This window comes from Benincasa hispida, chromosome 1 (genome assembly GCF_027475165.1).
Source record: "Benincasa hispida cultivar pf3 chromosome 1, pf3_genome.v1.1, whole genome shotgun sequence".
Lineage (NCBI taxonomy): Eukaryota > Viridiplantae > Streptophyta > Magnoliopsida > Cucurbitales > Cucurbitaceae > Benincasa > Benincasa hispida.
This window is the reverse complement of record NC_143478.1, coordinates 65,737,802-65,762,301: the sequence shown is the minus strand read 5'-3', so window position 1 is coordinate 65,762,301 and position 24,500 is coordinate 65,737,802. Positions and strand designations below refer to the sequence as shown.

The 24,500-nt window shown below is 35.9% G+C and overlaps 1 non-coding gene across 1 annotated transcript; it reads right to left on the bottom strand.

Moving 5' to 3' along the window:
• Positions 1–13,454: 13,454 nt before the first annotated feature.
• Positions 13,455–13,561, bottom strand: LOC120070389 (small nucleolar RNA R71). Its single transcript, XR_005479884.1, has one exon. It is a non-coding gene; the product is annotated as a small nucleolar RNA R71 (small nucleolar RNA).
• Between the last annotated feature and the right edge of the window lie 10,939 nt (positions 13,562–24,500).

Sequence of the window (24,500 nt, the reverse complement as noted above, 5' to 3'; positions counted from 1 at the left end):
AGGAAATTGTAGATGAAGAGGAAGGTTTGTATTTTAAACATATTCATATGTTTTTTAACATATTTATTTATATATTTATTATAGTAACTACAAACAAGTTTATCATTTTTTTTCTTAGTCTTCGTAACGAATTCAATCGAAGTGGAAAAGGCAAAAAAACAAGGAGAATGAGGGTAATGTGACAAATAATGGGAAGAATGTGAAGGAGACTAATGTGAAAGGCAAATGAACAAATTTGAAAATAATGATAGACAAGCGAACAAATTTGTTTGTATTGATTGGACTTTTGTAATATGTTTCTATGTTATTATTAAGTGTTTGGCTTGTTATTTGCTTTTATGTGACTTAAACTTTGAAGGTGGTTGTTTGAAATTTTTATATTTGTAGAACTCTTTAGTTTTTAACTTTTTATTGTAGTCATTTGGACATGTTCTTATTGTGGATTGATAATTTAATTATGTTTAGAAAAATTTTTAAAATAAAAAAAGAGAAAAAATTGTGTCATAGACAAGAGAAAGTGGAAGGAAGAAGGAAAATAAAAGGCAAAGGAAACAAAAAAAAATGTTTTAAAAAAAGCATGAAACCGATTTTTAAAACCGATGTGGTTCGTTTCGGTTCAGTTCGAACCACATAAATGTGTAGTTCGGTTTTGTATATAAAAGAATTCGGTTCAATTCGGTTTGACCCCTAAACCGAACTGAACCTAACCGGTTCCACTTCTAGTTTATTAGTTGGACTATAAACCAAATTGTTAAATAGAAGATCAGTGGGAGCTTAAGGAGTAAGATGTATTTACAGGGGTAAAATAGTAAGTTTGACCTCGCTGTAAATACAAACAACCTGTGAATGATTGACTTACTGATTATGGTTAAAGTGGACAGAAATATATCTACAATGAGGAGAGTGCAACTATCGAGCTATAGTGGTTTGTCTCGATAGTTAACGAATATTAATTAATTCGGTCTAAAGAGTTTAGCTAATTAATCTCAAATCGTTAGAGCTCATTATCCTGGTAGACAAAATTAGCTTCCACATTTTTCATTTTTCTTGAATTGTTATCTTTTGGAGTTTTTCCTTTATAATCATCATTTCATATGGTTCTCTTAAAATTTAGATGATTATATTGACCACCATGAAAAAAAAATACTTATTTATTCCTCTATCGCGGTCCGGGCTCGACCATGACCACGATTATTAAAATTCACAACATTCACTTTAGGGAATGTTGTTCTCTAGTTGGTTGAGTTTCATGATCTTTTTAATCAATAACTTGTTATTTCGTTCAGCCACGAGAAGATATTTAGATGAGTTCATAATACTTTTTAAAATATTTCTCTCAATATCGCTACTGCAGGAGCATATCCGAGACACAAAATGTAGAAAAATATCTTCTCTTACATATTGATTTAAAATCTTAAAGTCTTAAGTGCATCCCGAAGGAGAATAATTATTTCCTGATGATCATATTTTTACACCCATGACAAATAATTGTTACCATTAATATCAAATGCTATAAATTGTAATTTTGTAATATTTTTCATAGTAACACTATTACAAAATATTGTATTTATATTAGAAATTTAATATATATCAAATATGTAAAACAATATTTAATTTATTAATTATAACGAAGAGGAGAAAACCAACATACTTTTAGGATCTACCTTTAGCGAAAAATGATAGGAGCTCGTGTAGATAACATATTAAAAAATTGAGGAGAAAAATAAGGCACAACAAAAACACAGATATTTAGAAATTATAATATAATAATATAAAATAAATAGAATAGAATAAATATAATAAAATATCTATATAACAAAGATTGTAAAATATAAAATTATGGAGTTCTCCACTTTGATTTTTCTCACCAAAATGTGTATATCTACAATATACATATTAAGCCACTATTTATAGACAATGGACAATTAGAATGGGGCATCCATGGATAGTAAGGTTGCTTTGGATTAGACACATGGGTAGTTGGAGACTGACACTTGGCTTGATGGAAGAATGATATTAGTTCTTTTAGGACACTAAGCAATTGGATATCTATTATATTTTCTAATATTTATAATATTTCTACTATTATTATTATTATTAAATTTTTAAAAAGTTTTATTAATTTAAACTCTAAATTTTTCTAATCAATTTGCAACAATTTAATACGTTTTATTTGGATAAATATAGTGGGAGACCAAAATAATGTACCAAAATACAGGATTTTTGGATAAACATCGTTTTATTATGTTTTTTAAATACATGTTTTAAATAATAAAATTTTGTAAGTGCATCAACTTACCTCCTTTCATTACATTTTGTTTGAGTACATCTAAGAAAGTGAAGGATTAAATTGACATAATTATTAGTTCAAGTCCAAAATTTATGAATCTATTATAAATATTATAAAAATAGATAGATGTTCATTACTTAGTGTCCTAAAAGTCATGTGTCAATCTTCATGTTGTCCATGTACCTTGTAGTTATTCATGTTTGGTGTCAATATAAGACCACGTTCTATTTGCCACTTTGCCTATAAATAATGGCATTTGGTGGATCTTAAAATCACACACATTAGTGAGAAATCTGAAGGAACTCTTATACAAGAGTACCTACGAGCGGAAGCAGATCTTTCCAATTCATTGTGACAGAATTGTCACATATACATTCAAACATACTTTCATAATGCTAAAGGGATCAAGAAATCATACCAGATGAAGATTTCTTCTTCATAGTGAGTCTGAAGCCCAATCGTCTACCTCAAACAATCGCCACTCGCACAGAAGGAAACGGAGAAGATAACACCACTCAAAGCCCTCAGTATTCTTAGAGTGAGAATCCAAAGTGTAGGCTTTGTTTCGATTTGGTAGAGGGAAGGAGGAAGAGAGACCGTACACAATGATCAAGCAAGTGGGAGATACGGTCGTCTATCGTGTAGACAATATGCTTGATCATTTAGGTAAAGTATACGATCGTGTAGTAAAAGTAAGCGATCATCTAAACGATCGTGTAGGAAAAGGGTGAGCGATCGTCCAAACGATCGCATAGGAAAAACTAAGCGATCGTCTATATGATCATTTAGTAAATATCGGGAGCTAAACGATCGCTTAGGAAAAAAGTAAACGATCGTTTAGATAATAGCATGCGACGGTGTAATCGGTATGCGATTGCTTAGCAATATCGTATATGTAAGAGATCGTGTAGTCATTATCATATAGGCATTGATTTTCTAAACGAAGACACTATCTTTTTCACAATATCTGTGCACATCGAGATCAACATACCGTCTGCTATTTATAATGCACTCATCCGTTATTTAGAACGAAAAGGCACCTTCCCATTTCCTTTATAACAGTCCAATGAATGTGATCTTATCACATTCATAACTTATAAATTAATATCATATATTAATTATAATATTTTTCCTCTACTAGATTTAAATCATATTTATATCCAATTTCCTCCAAATTAATGTATCTCATACATAAAGTTAAATATATCATATTTAATTAACTCGTTCAATTATATCATATATAATCGAACTCCCTCTTTTCAGTTTGAACATTTCAAATTCACCCAAAAACTGACTCTCAACTTGTATCCAAGCTACCAAGGGGACCTTATGAACCTATGGCGCGAAGCTCCAACGGTACATGAATAGCTAACTAAACTCTTTAGTCACGATATCCACCATCCATTAACTGCCAGGCATTCCACTAAAGACCGACAGTTGAACTCTTCTTGCCATAGATATATTTCTATGTCCACTGGAAATAACCAATCATCAGTACGATGACCCTTTACAGATGCTCGTAATTACAGCAGGCCAATTTACCGTTTTTTCCCTGTAATTACATCTTCCTTCTTATGTACCACTGATCCCTCTAATGAACAATACAACATAGTCCTACTATGCGTGAACACTTATCGAGCCATGAGAAGGTGCATGGCGCCACATCGTTCAAGCCCTGAAATCAACTCTTAAGGGAGCTATCTATCTACTTACCTCTGCCTCGGGGAAGGAATGAATTTCATTTTGTGTAGCTGAGTTCCCAGCTCCTAAATCAGACGAATCCCCAAAATGGTAGGTTTGAATCGGCGTTATAGCCACTCGCACCCATGCAAATCAAAGGACCGCTTTCAATGGCAGGAGTTCCCAACTCACTCAGGATTGAGGTCATGTTATCTATGGTCATCCTAGTGAAGTGAAGTCTTAGTCATGAACGGTGTTATATGACAAGACATTAACACTTCGAGTTCAGGTCTTATACAAACTCTTTGTGTAGGACGCCCCCGCTTGCATGTCCCCTACACGAATGATCAGGATCAGACCATCTGTGATAAATCACAACACTTGTGACCATTCCACAAAGCGGACCGCATTCATAGTGTTACCAGGATAAGGTTTCACTTCTATATCCATATACTACAGACCATTTTGGTTATCACTCAAGACATGATCCACTTGTATGTCACCACATACATGCTTAAGTTACATACAGATAACCAGAGATACTAAGTTTATTGGTTTGTGGTAAAATCTAAATGTGCAAAGTCAAGTAGTGAAGTAAATATCATTTATATTATACATCACAAGTGTTTGTACAAAGTTGTTTACAAACTACTGGACACGAAACTTTAGGGCACAAACCCCAACAAAATCCACTTCAAATTTCCACTAAAATTTAATAATTTTAGTTATTTTATTTTATTATTATATTATATTTATATATGTATTTATTATTATATTTATTTTCTCCATATCCGTTGTGCTCTATTGTGCTCCTCAATTTTACAACCGTTATTAGCACGAGTTCCTGTTGCTTCCATTGCTAAAGGTGGGTCCTAAAGGTAAGTTGGTTTTTTTCCTCTTTATTATAATTAATAAATTAAATGTTATTTTGCATATTTAGTACATATTAAATTTATAATATAAATACAATGTTTTGTGATAGTGTTGCCATGATAAACCTTACAAAATTAGAATTTGCAGCCCTTAACGTTAATGGCAATAATTATTTGTCATGTGTGCACGATGCCAAAATTCACCTGGATGCTATGAACTTGGGAGAAACAATTAAAGAAGAAAATACGACATCCAGTCAAGACAAAATAAAAGCTATGATTTTCCTTCGTCATCATCTCCATGAGGGATTAAAAATGGAGTATCTTACAATAAAAGATCCCTATATCTTGTGAAAATTTTGAAAGAAATGTATGATCATAAAAAAAAAAAAAAAACAGTTATTCTTTCTAAAGCTCATTATGAGTGGATGCATTTAAGGCTACAAGATTTTAAATCAGTAAATGATTACAATTCCGCATTATTTAAAATCAGTTCAAAATTGTTGTTATGCGGAGAGAAAATTACTAATGCAGATATGTTAGAGACGACATTTTCTATATTTCATGTCACGAATATGCTTCTTTAGCAGCAATATCGAGAGAAAGGTTTCAAACAATATTCTGAACTAATTTCATGGCTTTTCGTGGTCGAACAAAATAATGAGTTATTGATGAAGAACCACGAATCTCGACCAACTGGAAATCTACCATTCTCTAAAGTGAATGTTGTGAATGTTAATAATCGTGGTCGATGTCGTAGTTATGGTCGAGGTCGTGACCGTGGCAGAGGAAGAAATAATTATTATTTTCGTGATGATTATTTTAATCATTCAAATTTCAAAAGAAGTACACAAAAAGATGGCCACAAAAGAAAAACTCCACAAGATAAGAGTTCAAAGAGTGTTCAAAATAAATACTTCCGATGCGAAATGACTAGACATAGGTCACATACCTATCGTACGTCAAAACACATAGTTGACCTCTATCAAGCCTCCTTGAAGGAAAAAGAGAAAAATGTGGAAGAAAAGTTTGCATATCAGGATAATGACATATTTGGCCCATCCCATATGACAAATTTGGAGGTGGCGGACTTCTTTGAATCTCCTAAAGAGAAGATTGACACAGATGATGGAACTTCAAGTGTTTCTTTTGACTTTGAGAATATCTAGACTTAATATTTTGTTTTCTTTTATCTATCTTCATGTTTTTTTAGTAACTTTTGTATATTTGAAGTGTTCTTCTTATTGTAATTATTTTCCTTTAATGAAGAATCATGTATCATTTTCATATGTTGGGTGATTAAAAAATGAGCAAAGAAGATTTATGACTAGCAGACAGTGCAACTATACACACAATACTTACAAATAAAAAAATACTTTTCCAAATTGACAATGTTGAAAGCAAAAGTAAATATAATATCAGGTTCTACAAACTTGATTGAAGGTTTTGAAGAAGCAAATATTATTTTGCCTAAATGAACAAAATTTACAATTGACAATACATTGTTCTCTAATCAATCAAAGAGAAATCTTCTAAGTTTTAAAGATATACGTTGCAATGGTTATCATATAGAGACTGATAGAAAGTATATGAAAATCTATATATTATCTCTACTGTCTCAAATGAAAAATGTATATTGGAAAAGTTGTATGTTTTATCTTCTAGATTGTATTATACTTATATACGAGTAATTGAAACATATGCAACAATGAACCTGAAGTTCATGAATCTAGATATATTTGCTATTTGACATGATAGATTGGATTATCTAGGGTCTATAATGATGAAAAAATATTGAGAATTCAAGTGGACACCTATTGAAGAGCCAGAAGATTCTTCAATCTAATGAATTATCATGGATGTTTGCTCTTAAGGCAAATAAATTATTAAATATCTTGAACCCCTGACGAGTGATGTATTTACTGCACGATTTACTTATTGTCATTTTAATGAGATAAATTTCCAACATTAGGGGGAGGAATTAATAAATTGGAAAAAGAAATTATGTAGAATGTATCGTTATTGTCTCATTTAGATCCCCGTACAGATCAATGTGAACTTGAAGTTAAAATAATTCATTTACAAAATATAGCAAATCAATTACCAGATGCATTTATAGATGCAAAGAAAATAACTAAGTCACATATATCAGCTGTCAATGTTCCATCAAAAATTGATATCCCAACACAACAAATTGTCACTAGTGAGTCTGGAACACGCCAGAAGCATGGTAGACCAGTGGGTTCTAAAGATAAAAATCCTAAAAAAAATAAAAATAATTAATAGTGAAAAAGACTTGATTGAGGATGTAAATACCCATGAAAAAATACTCGACATGACTAGTGAGGAAGGTGAAATACATAAAGATAATAATGAGATTTCAATAAATTATGTCATGATAGGAAAAACATGGAATCGAACTAATGTAGTTATTGATGAAATTTTTGTTATAATGTTTCATTTGATGTTATATCTGAAAAATGAGGATCTTGAACCAAAATCTGTTGAAGAATGTCAACATAGAAAATATTGGTTTCAGTGGAAAGAAACAATCGAGGCAAAATTTAACTCACCCTCAAAACGGCAGGTTTTTTGGACCAATAGTCCGAACACCAGAAGGTGTCAAACCTATGGGATACAAATGGGTATTCATGAGAAAAACCAATGAAAATAATGAGGTCACAAGATACAAAGAAAGACTAGTTGCACAAGGTTTTTCACAAAGACCTGGTATTGATTATGAGAAGACATATTCTCCAGTGGTGGATGCAATTACACTAAGATATTTAATTAGTCTGACTGTGTATGAAAGTTTAAAAATCCATTTTATGGATGTAGTCATGATACAGGCAGAAATGCACGTTATCATAGTGCTAAGTTCTTAAACAATGCTGGCTTGCGTTGATAAAATGTGTTAGATTGCGTCCAAAAAGCATTAAGTTCATTACATTGCAATCGCATGCGTTCATTGCGTAGAAATAGTTGATTTTTGTATTTTTCCGTAGAATATGCATTGACGCAAGGCAGAAATTGTGATCATAGGAAATCATTGGTCGAGCATAGCATTACCGCAAGGCTTTGCGATGATTGTGTTCAAAAACATTTGCTCAATAAGGATTGCCGCAACTTGGTGGGCGCATTGATGCTTGAATTTTATGAAGTGGAAATTATGGATGATATGTGTTGGTAGATTGCGTTGTGCACTCAAGTTTCCCTAGAAGAATCCAAGTGTAAATTTCCTTGAATTTCCTGATAAGTCCAGGGTCGAACATAGAGACTTGTGAAAATAGTTGCGTTGGAGATTTTTATGAAAACTTGCCATAACAAGTTGAATAAATAAGTGTTGGGTTGTTGTTGCATTAATGAAAATAATAATGAATGCGGCAGAGTTCGAAAAGAGTTGGTAAACGGGAAATAGGATGAATATGCGGTGAACGGGTTGAGAAGAATTTCGGCTAACACTTCTTAAGATGCGTTCATGCAACATGCATATAATAGTAAACCACCTCTCGACGTGAATGCCACGACTTCTAAGGCTAGAATGCATGCAATAAATATGCGATAAGTCTACAGGGTTTACACATAAACCTCTATCTCTATTTATGCGATGACACATGACATTCACACAAATATGCGACCACATAATATCATTCCTATTCCTAGGATGCATGCGATGCAAGTTGACAAACATAGCTTATTTCTAAATCCCTATCTCTTGTTTATACAAGCCTAATCTTGCTCTTTCGAGTCCAGATTCTAACCTAGCTCTCTCGAGACATTAGGTTCTTTCTTTAGATTCTCTCTCGAGTAACTCTAAAGGGGTATTTTGCACAACATAAAACAAGACAATCGTAAGCAATGAACTTTCTAGATCATGTTAGCTTAGTTCCTCTCAACCCATTCAACTAGTTTAACTACTCATGCGTATTAAGATAGTGAGCAGATGTAGAAATAGAACTTCCATTGAATAGATATAAGATGAAGTATAGAATAACAATGCAAGAATAGTAAAGAGCTTGAAGCAATTTCTTGCTGTCAAGCGTTACACTGTTTCTACTCGTGCTCTAAAGATATTCTCGCTTTCGCGAGAGTCAGCCCACTCTCTGCTCTTACGCCCCAAGGTTCTATCTCGAGCTGCCTTGGACAATCTCCAACGTCCCACTCTTCTCTTGCTCCACCGTAAAAATGGAAAAGAAAACTATGAACGGAGGTATGAACTTATAATGGTGATGAGGTAATCGACTGCTTAACCCCTTCTCTGAAGAATGCACTTGGTATTTATAGGGCATCAAATGTGAAATGCGGTTTCTCTCTCCTGGTTGTACAGATGGGACAGCTTTAATTCCTGACTGATGGGCCGGATAATTATCACCGATAAAGCTGAATGTACTTTGTGACCGTTATCGGCTGTCAACTTAATTTGGATCCGACTGCCATTAACTTTCTGTCCCATCGATCTTAATTGTCCTTTCATCCGGATGCACCCACCATGTTGCGATGATTCTTCTTGGGTGAATGTTTGCAAGCACAATCAACGCAAAGTCTTGCGGTGAAGTTGGGCTCGACCAATGTATTCCTATGATCGCATTCTTTGCATTGCGTTAACGCATTATTCTACACAAAAATATAAAGATCAATTGCTCTAATGCATTGGAAGCATGCGACCGCAATATTATAGAATTTATGCTTAATGGACGCAATTTAACATATTTCATCTACACAATCCAACATTTTTTAAGGATTTAACACTACGATAACGTGCATTTCTGCCCGTTATCACACATCTGGGTGAAAGACATAATTAATCACGATGGGAAAGAAAGTTGAAGACGGTCGAATCCAAATTAAGTTGACAGCTGCTAATGATAACAAGTACACTTAGCTTTTCGGTGACAAATATTCAGCGTATCAGTCAGGGAATTAAAGCCATCCCATCTGTGCAATCATAAGAGAGAAGCCGCCTTTCACACCGGAAGCACTATAAATACTAAAGGCATCCTTTAGAAAATGAGTTCACGAGTTCAACAGTCGGAGAGTTAGAGAATTTTTCCTTAGATAGTTTAGCCTTGTTCTTAGATTTTTCTTTTATTTTAAGGTGGACGCGAGAGAAGAAGGCTGTGTCAACAGATAGTTCCAATAAGTTTGGGAGAGCGTCGGAAGCTTCAAGATCAAAGAGAGGGCCATCTCCTGCAGAAGCAGAAATATCTTTTGAAACGAATAGAGATTGCCAGTGTAAAAGCTTCGATCAGCAAGGGATTGTTACCAGACTTTTTACCTTTATCTTCCATTGTTATTTTGTACTCAAACTCATTTATCGAAATGGAATTTACTTCTCTATATCTGTTCACTCTCTGTTATTTACGCATGAGTAGCTAAATCTGTTGAATGGGTGAGAAGCATTTAGCTAGCACAACTGGGGATCTTCATTCTATGTGATTATCTTGTATTATGTGTGCTTCATTCGTCCATTAGAGATACTCAGGAGGGTAGTCTAAGGACAAGATCTAGGCTTGGGAAAGTCAGGTTAGAATCTAGGCTTGGGAGAGTTAGATTAGAATGCATAATCAAGAGATTAGAGCTTAGGAATAAACACTATTTGCTATTAACACATCGCATGCATCCTAGAGATAGGATATGATTGTATGCGGTCACCTTGCCTTTGTGCATCTTGCATCATCGCATAAGAAAAGAGTATAAACTTAGGAATAAGCTCTATGGACACTTTTACATTCAACACATGCGTTCTAGACTTAGGAGCACCGCATTTGCATTGGGAAATGACTTGTTGTGCATGGGTGTAGCGTGATCGCATAGTCTGACGCATTCCCTAGTAACTCTAGCTAAGACTTTCTCAACCCATTCATCCACATACTCAGTGCATCTATCACACAATCAAACTTTTCTCAAATCCACTGCATTTCTTTATTTTCCATTACCGCAATCAACAAAACCAAACAACTATTTGAGACACCGGTTACCGCAAAGTTTTCCTAAAAATTACCACCGTATATTATTTTCCAAGTCCCTGAGTTCGACCCTGGACTTACCAGGAAACTCGTGGGATTTACACTAGGATTCCACTGAGGAAACTTGATTGCTCTACGCAATTCTATCATCGCATTTCATCTATAATTCCACCTCATAAAATAACGCATCAAGTTTTTGGTGCCGTTGCCAGGGACTTTGGCAAAATAGTGTGCTAACGGTAATTTTTTTGATTTCTTTGTAGATTCTCAATCTCTGGCGAATTACGACCCGAAGATTGAGAGGACGTTTAGACGGAGATTGAGAGACCGCCAACAACAACAGTCAAATAAAGAAGAGATGGCAGAGCAGTCTGGAAACGGAGCACCAAACAAAAACAACATCATGGCGAATCCAATCCTTCTAGCTAACGATCGCAATAGACCCATTAGAGACTATGCATCGCCAAACCTCTATGATTTCTCTCCAGGAATCATGAGGCCTGCACTTGACGGAAGCCAATTTGAAATGAAACCGGTGATGCTGCAGATGATCCAAACTGCAGGATGATAACTTGTAAAAATACAAGTTATTTATGCAGTTTTATTTAGATTATGCGACAAAAAGAAGGAAAAATTGTGTCGACAGTATAGAAATTGGCTTAGAAATACGAAAATTGTAAAGTGTCGTGAACACACCCACTAACCCTATTGTGATGGCGAAATGGAATCTCCAAGTCTTTATTTTCTAGGAATTATGTCACCGCATGCGTTATATGCTCGAGGACAAAAATGATCAACGCATCCCCAACAGCATGTGGCAATCGATCAAGAATGAAAAAGATCAATGCAATTGCAGCGCATGCAACGATTGATCATGGATTCAAGCGATCAACGCATTTCCAACGCATGCAGTAATCAAAACAACTACACCGCATGCGGCGATCGATCGAAGATGTGAAGAGCAACGCATTCGAAGGACTTCTGACGTGTACAACTTTCTGTTGTACGATTCTGACAGATTGATCGTGGAGTAGAGTGGACATTTCCACTACGCCATGGTAGAAATGATCAGATTTACAAAGTGGGGCCACCAATACAGAGAGCCAAGGTCTATAAATAGCTTACTCGAATTCATTGTTAGAGAGGCTAGTCTAAAGAGACAATACAGAGAAAATCCGGGAGAACGACGAGATAAAGTTGAAAGGTGAGTCTCTGAGCAAGAAATTCTTTCCATTACCAAAGAAGAAGCTCTGTGCAAGAGGTCACTTCTACCTGGAAAGTAAGCCTGAGAGGGAAGCTTTCCACTCCATCTTATGCACACGCCGGCAACCACAACGTCTCCGATCGGGATCTATGTCAAGACGTTGATATGCTTTCCGTATTTGTTTCTATTCTTTCATTCATCTACTATGTTCATATTTCTTTAATCTTTCATTCACAATCATGTATTAAACGCTGATCTTTAGATTTAAATATCATTATCGTAATCATTATCATCTCTTTGTTCTTTTCCACACATTTATCTTCCATTTTCTCTATCATGTGTCATTAATCCCCTGGGTAAAGGGGAAGAATTAAGCGAATGAGTCAATCCTTGTTAAGGTAATCGGCTAAGTTTAGCTAAAGCATGCTTGACGGCATCTTCACCTGTGAGAGCAGAAGTGAAGATGTTATTCCACCTATTAAGAGAAGGTTGGAAGAATGCGTTAACTAAAGCGAGAAGTATTTCCAGAGATGGAAACAACCTTTCGTTCATTACGTTCATCCCTGTTTCACCATAGACATATGGGAACACGGCCGATCACTGAAAGGTGTAAGCCAAGGGAAAGCAGAACCTTAGTTGCGTCCTTAACGAGATTGATGAACTTGCGATGTCCTTTTCCTCAACTCATTCTTTTTCTGATTCATTCACAAAACTTGCCACCGCATTCATTAGATTCTTTTGTACAACTTCACAGACAGTCCTCACCCTGTATCATTAGTAGTTTAGTCATTTATTTTATCATCGCAATTTACTTTCTCGCACTTTATTTACCAACGCATTTTATTTTCATCGCAATTTACTTTTATGCACAAACCAATTCTTTATTCTTTATGTTAAACCGGTCACTTATAACACATTAGTATCGCAATAACAACAACAATCCCGGTGTTCGACCTCAGGTTAATTTGAGAAACTTGCATTGGAATTATACTTGGTTCCAGTGTAAGAAAACTTGTGACACGCACTACACGAACGCATACTACGAAGCATAACATCATCAACGCATACATTTAGAGCGTAGTATCGCAAAAATATCTTTATCGCACAGCACTTGAGCGCATAAAGCCATCAACATTCATTCATTCATCAGTATTGCATAAGCGATATAGCAAAACATTATATTTTTAAATGTTATCACAGGACAAATCGGAGGCCGGCGTGGTGAGGACCCGCACGCCCACCTCCGTAGCTTTATAGAAATCTGCAATACTTTTGTGTTCCCGAACATCTCTACCGAAGAAGTTCGACTAATTTTGTTTCCATTTTCTCTTTATCATCAGGCAAGAAAATGGGTGTATTCCCTCGAGCCGGGAGAGATTACTTCTTGGGAATAGGTTGTAGAGAAATTTATGAAGAAATATTTTCCACCTACCGAGAATGCTAGACGAAGGAAACTCATAACAAATTTTGAACAAGACATGGACGAATCACTCAGTGATGCCTGGGTGAGGTTTAAGAGGTTAGTCAGGGACTGTCCACACAATGGATTACCAGATTGCCTTCAGATGGAAATCTTTTATCACAGTTTGAATACCGTTTCGTAGACCGCTGCCAATGCGGCAACCGCTGGTGGTCTGCTTGACAAAACGTATGACAAGGCTAAGAATATCTTGGATCACATCTCTAAAAACCACGAGGATTGGAGAGAGAGTGATCAGAGACTGAGAATTAAGGATAACGACGACAATAATGGTGTTATTGCTTCACTACAGAATCAAATGACCGCAATGATGAACTTAATTCAGGGAATTGCGATCAGTAGCCCAACACCGCAAAATGGGTAAGTCAACGCAATTAGTCAAAAACCACAAGGTGTGCAACTTGAGGTGATGGGCACGCAATGGAAGACTGCCCACAGAATCCACAGTCTATCTACTTTGTAAAAGATAATTCTTTTCAAATACCTACAACCCCGGGTGGAGAAACCACCTCAATTTTGCATGGAAGAATTAGCAGCGGAATTTCCAATCTGTGGCACAGAAAGAAGAGCCACCTGGATTCTTCCCGTGCAATTACGGTCAAACAAGCAATTAAGCCAGTAGCTCGCAACTGCCGCAATCCTCTTCCTTGGAGAGCCTGTTAAAGCAGTACATAGAGAAAAATAAAACTGTGCTTCAAAGTTAGGCTACGTCCATCTGCAATCTAGAATTACAGATGGGCCAGATTGCAAGCGAGCTAAAGAACAGACCGCAAGGGCCCTGTCGAGTTCAACAGAACTCCCACGCAACCCAGGGGGATCGGGTAAAGAGAAATGTCAAGTGGTGACATTGCGAAGTGGAAAACTATCGAGGGAGAAAGAAAGGAGTCTAACCAGATTGCTTCCATTGCGGTGGAACCTGAGATTGCGGTGACACAAGAAAAAGAAGGAGAAAAAGAAGCAATAGAGCCAGAAGTTGTGTCCACCTCAAAGCCAACTGAGAAAGGGACCGTGAAAGTACAGTTACCGCCTTTCCTGCAGAGACTTAGAAGGAAAAAGAATGAAGAGGTACAGTACCAACGCTTCCTGTCTATATTAAAACAATTACATATTAACATTCCATTCAGTGAAGCGATTGAGGAGATGCCTGCATACACGAAATTTTTGAAGGAGATGGTAACCAAGAAGAGGGGCATTGGTAAGTTTGCCACGGTGGTGTTAACACAAAGTTCAAAATCAATAATTCCACCAAAGATGAGCGATCCTGGGAGCTTTACTATACCTTGCTCCATAGGAGGACTGTACATCGGGTAGGCATTGTGTGACGTGGAGCCAGCATCAATTTGATGCCTCTATCGATCTTTAAGCAGCTAAATGTGGGAAAACTTACGCCCACGACCGTGACTCTCCAACTGGCCGATAGGACTCTAGTGCATCCAGAGGGGAAGGTGAAGAACGTGTTGATCACCATCGACAAATTTATTCTACCAGCCAACTTCATCATCTTGGATTACGAGGCCGACAAAGATGTGCCCATCATTCTAGGGCGACCAACAGGTCGTGCCCACATCGATGTGCATAAAGGGAAGATCACTTTGAGCATAAATGGACAGAAGCTCAAGTTCAACATCATCTGTGCCATGAAGTTTCCTGATGAGAAGACCTGCATGACTCAGACAACGACCAGAATTTGATTGAAAAAGAAAAATGTGACGAAGGGAATGAAGAAGAGGATGCAAGCACATCCATTGTTTCCTGTAATGCGATCATAACAAAAACAAGCAAGGAAGAAGAGATGATCGCAAACCAAGAAGAAGAGCCAATAGAAAAAGAAGAAAAAAAAAACGCAACCGTCCCTAGTAGAACCACCAACAATGGAATTAAAGACCCTGCCGAACCACTTAAAGTACGCATTTTTTAGGCAGGATGAGAAGCTGCCAGTTATTATTTCCTCTGTGCTTAATGAAGACCAGGAAAATGCGTTGATGAGCATTTTAAGGAAGCATATGCGAGCAATTGACTGGACGCTCATCGACATTAGAGGAATTAGCCCAGCGTACTATATGCATCACATTCGTCTTGAAGAAGACCATAAGGCAACAATCGAACATCAGTGCAGGCTCAACCCTGCGATGAAAGAGGTCGTTAAAAAGGAGATCATTAAATGGTTAGATGCAGGCATTATTTATCCTATAGCAGATAGCACGTGGGTCAACCCTGTGTAGTGTGTGCCGAAAAAGGGTGGTATGACGGTAGTCCCAAATGAAAATAATGATCTGATATCGCAAAAAACCGTCGCCGGGTGGCGTATTTGCATGGACTACTGCAAGTTGAATGTGGCCACAAAGAAAGATCATTTCCCCCTACAGTTCATTGATCAAATGCTAGACCGTCTAGCTGGAAATAAATTTTACTGCTTTCTAGATGGCTATGCCAAGTATAATCAAATTATGATAGCTCTAGAAGACCAAGACAAGACCACATTCACCTGCCCATATGGGACCTTTGCTTTTCGCCACATGTCGTTCAGCCTCTGCAATGCGCCAAACACGTTCCAAAGATGTATGATGGCCATCTTTTCAGACGATCTTGAGGACTCTGTTGAAATCTTTATAGACGACTTCTCTGTTTATGGGCACACCTATGAAGCCTATCTAGCCAACCTAGAGAAGATACTGAAGAGATACAAAGAGACGAATCTGGTTCTTAACTGGGAAAAATGTCATTTTATGGTAAAGGAGGGCATCGTGTTGGGGCATAAGGTTTCCCGGGACGGGTTGGAGGTGGATAAAGCAAAAATCGAAGCAATTAAAAAACTTCCACCTCCAACAAGCATAAAGGCTGTACGAAATTGGGCATGCTGGATTCTACAGACACTTTGTCAAAGAATTTTCGAGAATAGCACGACCACTGAGTGCGTTGTTGAAGGCTGATAAAAAATTTGATTTTAGCGACAATTGCTTCAATGCATTCAGAGTTTTGAAGAATGCACTGATTACCGCACCCATGTTAATTGCACCTGATTGGACACTTCCTTTTGAATTAATGTGCGATGCAAGCAGGTATGCGATGGGAGCAGCTTTAGCATAGAAGAGGAAAACAATCTTACATCCCATCGCATATGCGAGTAAAACATTAAATCCTGCTCAGACCAATTACACCACCATAGAGAAAGAGCTACTTGCGATAATTTTTACGTTGGAAAAATTTCGAGCATATCTGTTGGGAACGAAGGTACTCATCCATACTGATCATTCGGCAATAAAGTACTTAATGACAAAGAAGGACACAAAGCCGAGATTGATCAGATGGGTTCTCCTCCTTCAAGAATTTCATATAGAAATAATTAACCGAAAGGGGACGGAGTACCAAGTTGCAAATCACTTGTCCAGATTGGAAAATCCTGAGGTTGACCGCAATAAGCCAGAGGTGAGTGTAGTGTTCCCAGATGAGCAGTTGTTCCATATTGAAGAATTACCTTGGTACACTGACATAGTCAACTATCTGGTTTGTGGACAATTTCCTGAAGATTATACCTACTGCCAACAGAGGAAGCTCAAACATGAATGCAGATATTATTATTGGGATGAGCCGAATCTGTATAAAAAGGGGGCAGACCAGATTCTGCGACTATGCGTACCAAATGCTGCTCAACAACGCATATTATCGTAATGTCACGACTCACCATATGGTGGGCACTTTGGAGGACAGTGCACCGCAACCAAAGTTTTACAGAGTAAATTCCTTTGGCCAACATTGTTTAAGGATGCAGCTGACTATGCCATGAAATGTGATCGGTGCCAACGCACAGTTAACATTTCATGGAAACATGCAATGCCGATGAACATCATCTTGGAGCTTGAATTGTTCGACATGTGGGGTATTGACTTCATGAGACCATTCCCTCCATCAAATGGTAAAAATTATATTTTGTTAGCCGTCGACTATGTATCCAAGTGGGTAGAGGCAGTGGCATGTGCCGCAAGCGATGCGGCGGTAGTCTCCCAATTTCTGAAGAAAAACATTTTCATTCGTTTTAGCATTCCACGTGCCATAATAAGTGATGAGGGATCTCACTTTGTCAATCATACGGTCAAGGAGTTGCTGCGCAAATATAACATTCTCCACAAAATGGCCACCGGATACCATTCGCAGACGAATTGTCAAGTCGAGGTGTCCAATCGAGAAATCAAACTGATACTTGAGAAGGTAGTAAGGCCTTCACGGAAGGATTGGGCAACAAAGCTCGACGATGCATTGTGGGCATACCAAACTGCATTTAAACACCCATAGGTATGTCTCCGTATGCGTTGGTATTTGGTAAGGCATGTCATTTGCCTTTGGAGCTGGAGTACAAGGCATTGTGGGCGGTGAAGAAACTGAATTTTGATTTCAAGAAAGCAGGAGAAGCGAGAAAACTTCAACTGGTCGAGCTAGAAGAATGGAGGATTAACGCATATGAGAACGCAAAGATATACAAGGAATGCACAAAGCGCTGGCACGACAAACACATATACGGTAAAAATCTCCATGTGGGACAAAAGGTCTTGCTCTTCAATTCACAGCTACGGCTCTTTCCTGGAAAGTTAAAATCGCGCTGGTCCGGCCCCTTCATCATTAAAGAAATATTCCAACATGGTGCGGTGGAGCTGATTACCGAAGACGGGAGCTGTACATTTAAAGTTAATGGGCAGTGAGTAAAAGCATATCACAGAGAAGGCTAGCATCGTCAAGTCGACTCCATGGAATTGAGAAACTTTGAATAAAGAAAGAAATGGGTGGTCCCTACGCTATCAGACGATCACAATTCATCAGGGACGCAAGTTTTGGGAATCATGAAATCTTCAATTCTTCTCTACTACTTAGAATTTTCACTTCACTATATTTTTTCAGTCTTTATCTATTCTTACCCTTGTTCTAAAAAATTTTATTAAAAAAAAAAAAAAGTGTTTTGTTTTGTTTAAAATTATTTGACCCTCTCTCTGTTTTCTTAAAACAATCGAGGCGTAGGATTGTGGAGGTGTTATGCGAAGAAGCAACTTATCTTATCCCGTCACCGCAATCCAAAGAAGATAGATCGCCGCAAAGAAGGATGCATCAATATACAATGCGGGCGACAACGCAAATTTGGGGGTTGTATTCTTCTTTCACTTTATCTCAAATTTTGCACTATGGCATCGCATTTTATTTTTAAAAGTTTTATCACTGCATCCTCTTTGATTACCACAATCATTTGACATGGATAAATTTAGTAGGTTACCACATGCGGTCTCTTTGCCAATTATGATTTCAATGATGAGACACATACTTCTACTTTTTCGTATATACTAGAATCAACTTAATCTTAGAAAAGGCACCTCATGAAATATTTCTAGAAGTTAGGGGTCTGCTAGCTTTCTTTCAAACTCTCTTTACGAAGCTTTCTAAGAACATCGCATGACTTTTTTCAATCCTTTGGCAATGAGGACATTGCCGCATTTTAAATTTGGGGGTGAGGTATTTATTTTTGACCTTGCTATTTTGAGAATATATATATATATATATTGAGAATAACAACTCCACTATCAACGCAATGGGAAACCCATGTTGATAAGAGTTAAGTTGTGAAAGGCACTTACCCGTAGTTGGATATCCACATGACACACGTGGGGACAAGCCAAAACGAAAGTAAGTCACCAGGATCAACGCATAAATAAATGACCGCAACTCCACTGCCAAGTAGGTATGAGTTTAGTCTGAGAAAGAGCGCATTGCTCGTAGTTGGATGTCCGCATGACACACATGGGGGCAGGCCAAAACGAAGGAAAGACACTTGGATCAGCGCAAGGTCAGAAAAAAAAAACAATAATGTCAAGAAATATGCAAGAATAAAATCATTTAGCACCCCGATGGAAAATTTTTCTTTTTGAATAAATCATGCGATGTCCCGGAATTTAGTAAAATCCTTTTGAAGGTTAAGCTTGCGGTCCCTAGGTCTTAGAAATATTTTAAGAAGATACTTGAATAAGACTTAAGGAAATTTTGGTATATAGGATTTGAACGAAGTATCCTTGAGAAATCTAGGAAAATAACATTGTGGTCAACTTGCTAAAGGAAATCTTTAGCTTATGCTTGAGGACAAGCATTGTTTAAATTTGGGGGTGTGATAATGGGCAGAAATGCACGTTATCATAGTGTTAAGTTCTTAAAAAATGTTGGCTTGCGTTGATAAAATGTGTTAGATTGCGTCCAAAAAGCATTAAGTTTATTACATTGCGGTCGCATGCATTCATCGCATAGGAACAGTTGATTTTTGTATTCTTATGCAGAATATGCGTTGACACAAGGTGGAAATTGCGATCATAGGAAATCATTGGTCAAGCGCAATATTACCGCAAGGCTTTGCGATGATTGTGTTCGCAAACAATTGCTCAAGAAGGATTTCCACAACTTGATCAGTGCAACTTGGTGGGCGCAGGTGAAAGGCATAATTAATCATGCTGGGACAGAAAGTTGATGACGGTCGAATCCGAATTAAGTTGACAGCTGCTGACGATAACAAGTACACTCAGCTTTTCGGTGACAAATATTTGACGCATCAGTCAGGGAATTAAAGCCATCTCATCTGTGCAATCATAAGAGAGAAGCTGCCTTTCACCCCGGAAGCACTATAAATACCAAAGGAATCCTTAAGAAAAGAAGTTCACGAGTTTAGCAGTTGAAGAGTTAGAGAATTTTTCCTTAGATAGTTTAGCCTTGTTCTTAGATTTTTCTTTTATTTTAAGGCGGACGTGAGAGAAGGAGGTTGTGTCGGCAGATCGTTCCGATAAGCTTGGGAGAGTGCCAGAAGCTTCAAGATCAGAGAGAGGGTCATCTCTTGTGGAAACAGGAATATCTTTTGAACCGAATAGAGATTGTCAGTGTAAAAGCCTCGGTCAGTAAGGGATTGCTACCAGGCTCTCTACCTTTATCTTCCATTGTTATTTTGTACTCAAACTCATTTATCGAAATGGAATTTACTTCTCTATATCTGTTCACTCTCTGTTATTTACGCATGAGTAGCTAAATCTATTGAATGGATTGAGAATCATTTAGCTAGCACAACTGGGATCTTCATTCTATGTGATTATCTTGTATTATGTATGCTTCATTCGTCCATTAGAGATACTCGGAAAGGTAGTCTAAGGATAGAATCTAGGCTTGGGAAAGTCAGGTTAGAATCTAGGCTCGGGAGAGTCACATTAGAACACATAATCAAGAGATAGAAGCTTAGGAATAAGCACTGTTTGCTATTAACGCATTGCATGTATCTTAGAGATAAGATATGATTGTATGTGGTCATCTTGCCTTTGTGCATCTTGCATCATCACATAGGAAAAGAGTAGAGACTTGGGAATAAGCTCTATGGACACTTTTGCATTCAACACATGTGTCCTAGACTTAGGAGCACCACATTTGCATTGGGAATGACTTGTTGTGCATGGGTATAGCATGATCGCATAGTCTGACGCATTCCCAAGTAACGCTAGCTAAGACCTTCTCAATTTGTTCATCTGCATACTCAATGCATCTATCATACAATCAAACTTTTCTCAAATCCGCTGCATTTGTTTATTTTCCATTACCACAATCAATAAAACCAAACAACTATTTGAGACACCGGTTACCGCAAAGTTTTCCTAAAAATTACCACCGCATATTGTTTTTCAAGTCCCTGAGTTCGACCCTGGACTTACCAGGAAACTCAGTGGGATTTACACTTGGATTTCACTGAGGAAACTTGATTGCTCAACGCAATTCCATCATCGCATTTCATCCATAATTCCACCTCATAAAATAACGCATCAAGTCACAACATATTTATATGGATCTCTGATAATGATATTTATATGAGAATCCCATAAGGATTTAAGGTACCTGAAACATATACATCAAATTCCCGGGAATTGTATGCAATAAAGTTATAGGATTCACTATATGGATTGAAACAATCAAGACAGATGTGGTACAATCGCTTGAGTGGATATTTATTGAAAAAAGGATATCAAAATAATCCAATATATCTGTATGTTTTTATAAAGAAATCACAATCAAGATTTGCTATTATAACTGTATATGTTGATGACTTGAATATAATTGGAACTCCTGAAGAGCTTTCAAAGGCATTAGAATATCTTTAAAAAGAATTTGAGATGAAAGATCTCGAAAAAATAAAATTTTGCCTTGGTTTGCAAATTGAGCATTTAGCATATGGAATATTTATTCATTAATCAACTTATACAAGAAAAATTTTGAAAAGATTTTATATGGACAAAGCACATCTATTAAATATTCTAATGGAAGTCAGTTTAGTGGATATAAAGAAAGATATATTTTGATCTTGAGACGATAATGAAGAACTTTTTGGTCCTGAAGTACCATATCTTAGTGTAATTGGTGCACTTATGTATCTTCCTAATAATACAAGACCAGATATTGCATTTTCAGTAAATTTATTAGCTAGATATAGTTCTCCTACAAAAAGACATTAGAACAAAATTAAGTATATATTCCGTTATCTCTGAGGAACAATTGATTTGGATTTTTTTTATTCAAATAAATCAAATTTTGACATAGTTGGTTATGCAGATTTTGGATATTTATGTGATCCACATAAAGCTAGATCTCAAACGGGTTATCTATTCACATGTGGAGGAACTGATATATCATGGCAATTGGGACCATGACGGCCACTTCCTCAAAACATGTTGAAATTCTTGCAACTCACGAGGCTAGTCGAGAATGTGTATGGCTAAGATCAATGACTCAGCACATTCGTGAAACATGTAACTTGTCCTTTAATAAAAAAAAAATCTTTGAACAACATTATACGAAGACAACACAACTTGCATAGTCCAAATCAAAGGAGGACATATTAGAGGGGATAGAATAAAGCATATTTCACTGAAGCTTTTCTACATTCATGATATTAAAAAAAATGGCGACATCACTGTACAACAAATTTGTTCGAAGAATAACCTGGTAGACTTATTTACAAAGGCATTATCAACCGCAACTTTTGAAAAAATGGTGTTGCAGCAACTCAGAGATCTTAAATGATGTTTTCATGAAGGGAGTAAATCTATTGTATTCTTTTAGGAGTATATATTATATGAAATATGTACATTTTTTTTCTTTCACTAAGGTTTTTTCTCATTGGGTTTTTCTAAGGTTTTAACTAGGCATATTTCATATATATATATATATATTCATGTTTGGTGTTCATGTAAGACCATATCTTACTTGCCACTTTGCCTATAAGTAATGGCATTTGGTGGATCTTAAAATCACATATATTGGTGAGAAATGCACTTCAAAATTCCACTAAGCTTTCATGTTTGGTGTTCATGTAAGACCATATATTGGTAAAACTGTTGAAAATATTTATAAGATATAGCAAAATTTTAGAACTATCAATGATAGACGTTGATAGACACTAATAGAATAGACACCAATAGACTTCTATCAGTGTCTATCAATGTCACTGATAGACATTGATAAAAGTCTATCAATATCCATCAGCATCTATCATTGATAATTCTAAAATTTTGTTATATTTTGTAAATATTTTGATTCATTTTTCTATATTTAAAAACAGACATAAAATTTAAACTCTTTATTAAAAAGAATAATTAAGAAGATGGTTTTAGTTTTGATTTGTTTAAAAACAATAGCAGATTTAGAGGGGAGTGAAAAAACAGTCATAAAAAGTCATCTCACACGCTTTTGGTGGGGAAAAAATGGAGTTTTCTGAAACTTTTGAAATTCATGAGTTTTTTCGTGTTACAAATTAATAAGAGTCATTAAATGTAAGGGAATGAAGAAGGGGCGATTTTGACGAAAAAAATGGAAATTTTCATTATTTATTTATTTATTTATTTATTTATTTATTATTATTATTATTATTATTATTATTATTATTATTATTATTATTATTATTATTATTATTATTATTATTGCTACTATGATAGTTTTTTTGTGTCAATAATTAAGGACTATAATTAATGGTCAATATATAGTGACAATCATTTAGAGTCATTAAATTATAAAAATAAAAAATCACTTTTGTTGGGAAACAATTTTTTTTTTTTTTTAGTTTCTAGATTTCTATGAATGTTATTTAGGGTTGTATATCTATACATTGTAGGAATTGTCATTGAAAAGTAATTTTAAAAAAATAGTTGTGATTGACTTTTTCAACCATGAAGATTAGTGGGAAAAACATACTAGTAAATTTTATCTATAATTTGAAAAATGAATACCTCATATTAATCCTTAGCCAGTGTTTAAAATATCATGAAAATATCAAGGTCTTAGTTTTATGAAAATTTTGATGAAAATATCAATAAAATTTCGATTTCTATGGATGTTCTGGAAAAATTATGAAAACAAAAAATTTTAAAATAAATTTACATTAGTAAATAAACATTTTATGACTTTTAGAAAATTAAGACATATTAACCAATAGTTAAATTAAATTTTTTAAATGTTGAGAAAATAGATTTTTTACAAAATTATTAATTTATAGGTTTTGGAGTTTAAATTTGAAAAGTTGCCTAATTCTAAAATGAAAACTCAATCCCTTTGGTTACAATTGACAATATATTAAATGTTTTTAACATTGGGGGCATTTAAGTTAAATTTCTTAAATGTTGAGAAAATAGAATTTTTTTAAAAAAAATAATTCATAGGTTTTGGAGTTTAAATTTGAAAAATTGCTTAACTCTAAAAAGAAAGCCCACCCTTTAGTCAAAATTGATAATATATTTAATGGTTTTAACATTAGGGCCATTTAAGTTAAAATTTTTAAAGGTGGAGAAAAATGAATTCCTTGGTTTTGAAGTTCTTTTTTTTTTCTTTTTTCCTCTCAAATGTTGTTTCTCTCCTTCCCTAATGATCAAGTAGAATAGGAAAATAAAAATATTTACAAACCCTAATTTTTTTCTCCATTGTTCCCTCTTACTTCTCCTCCCCCTCTCTATCTCTCCCCATA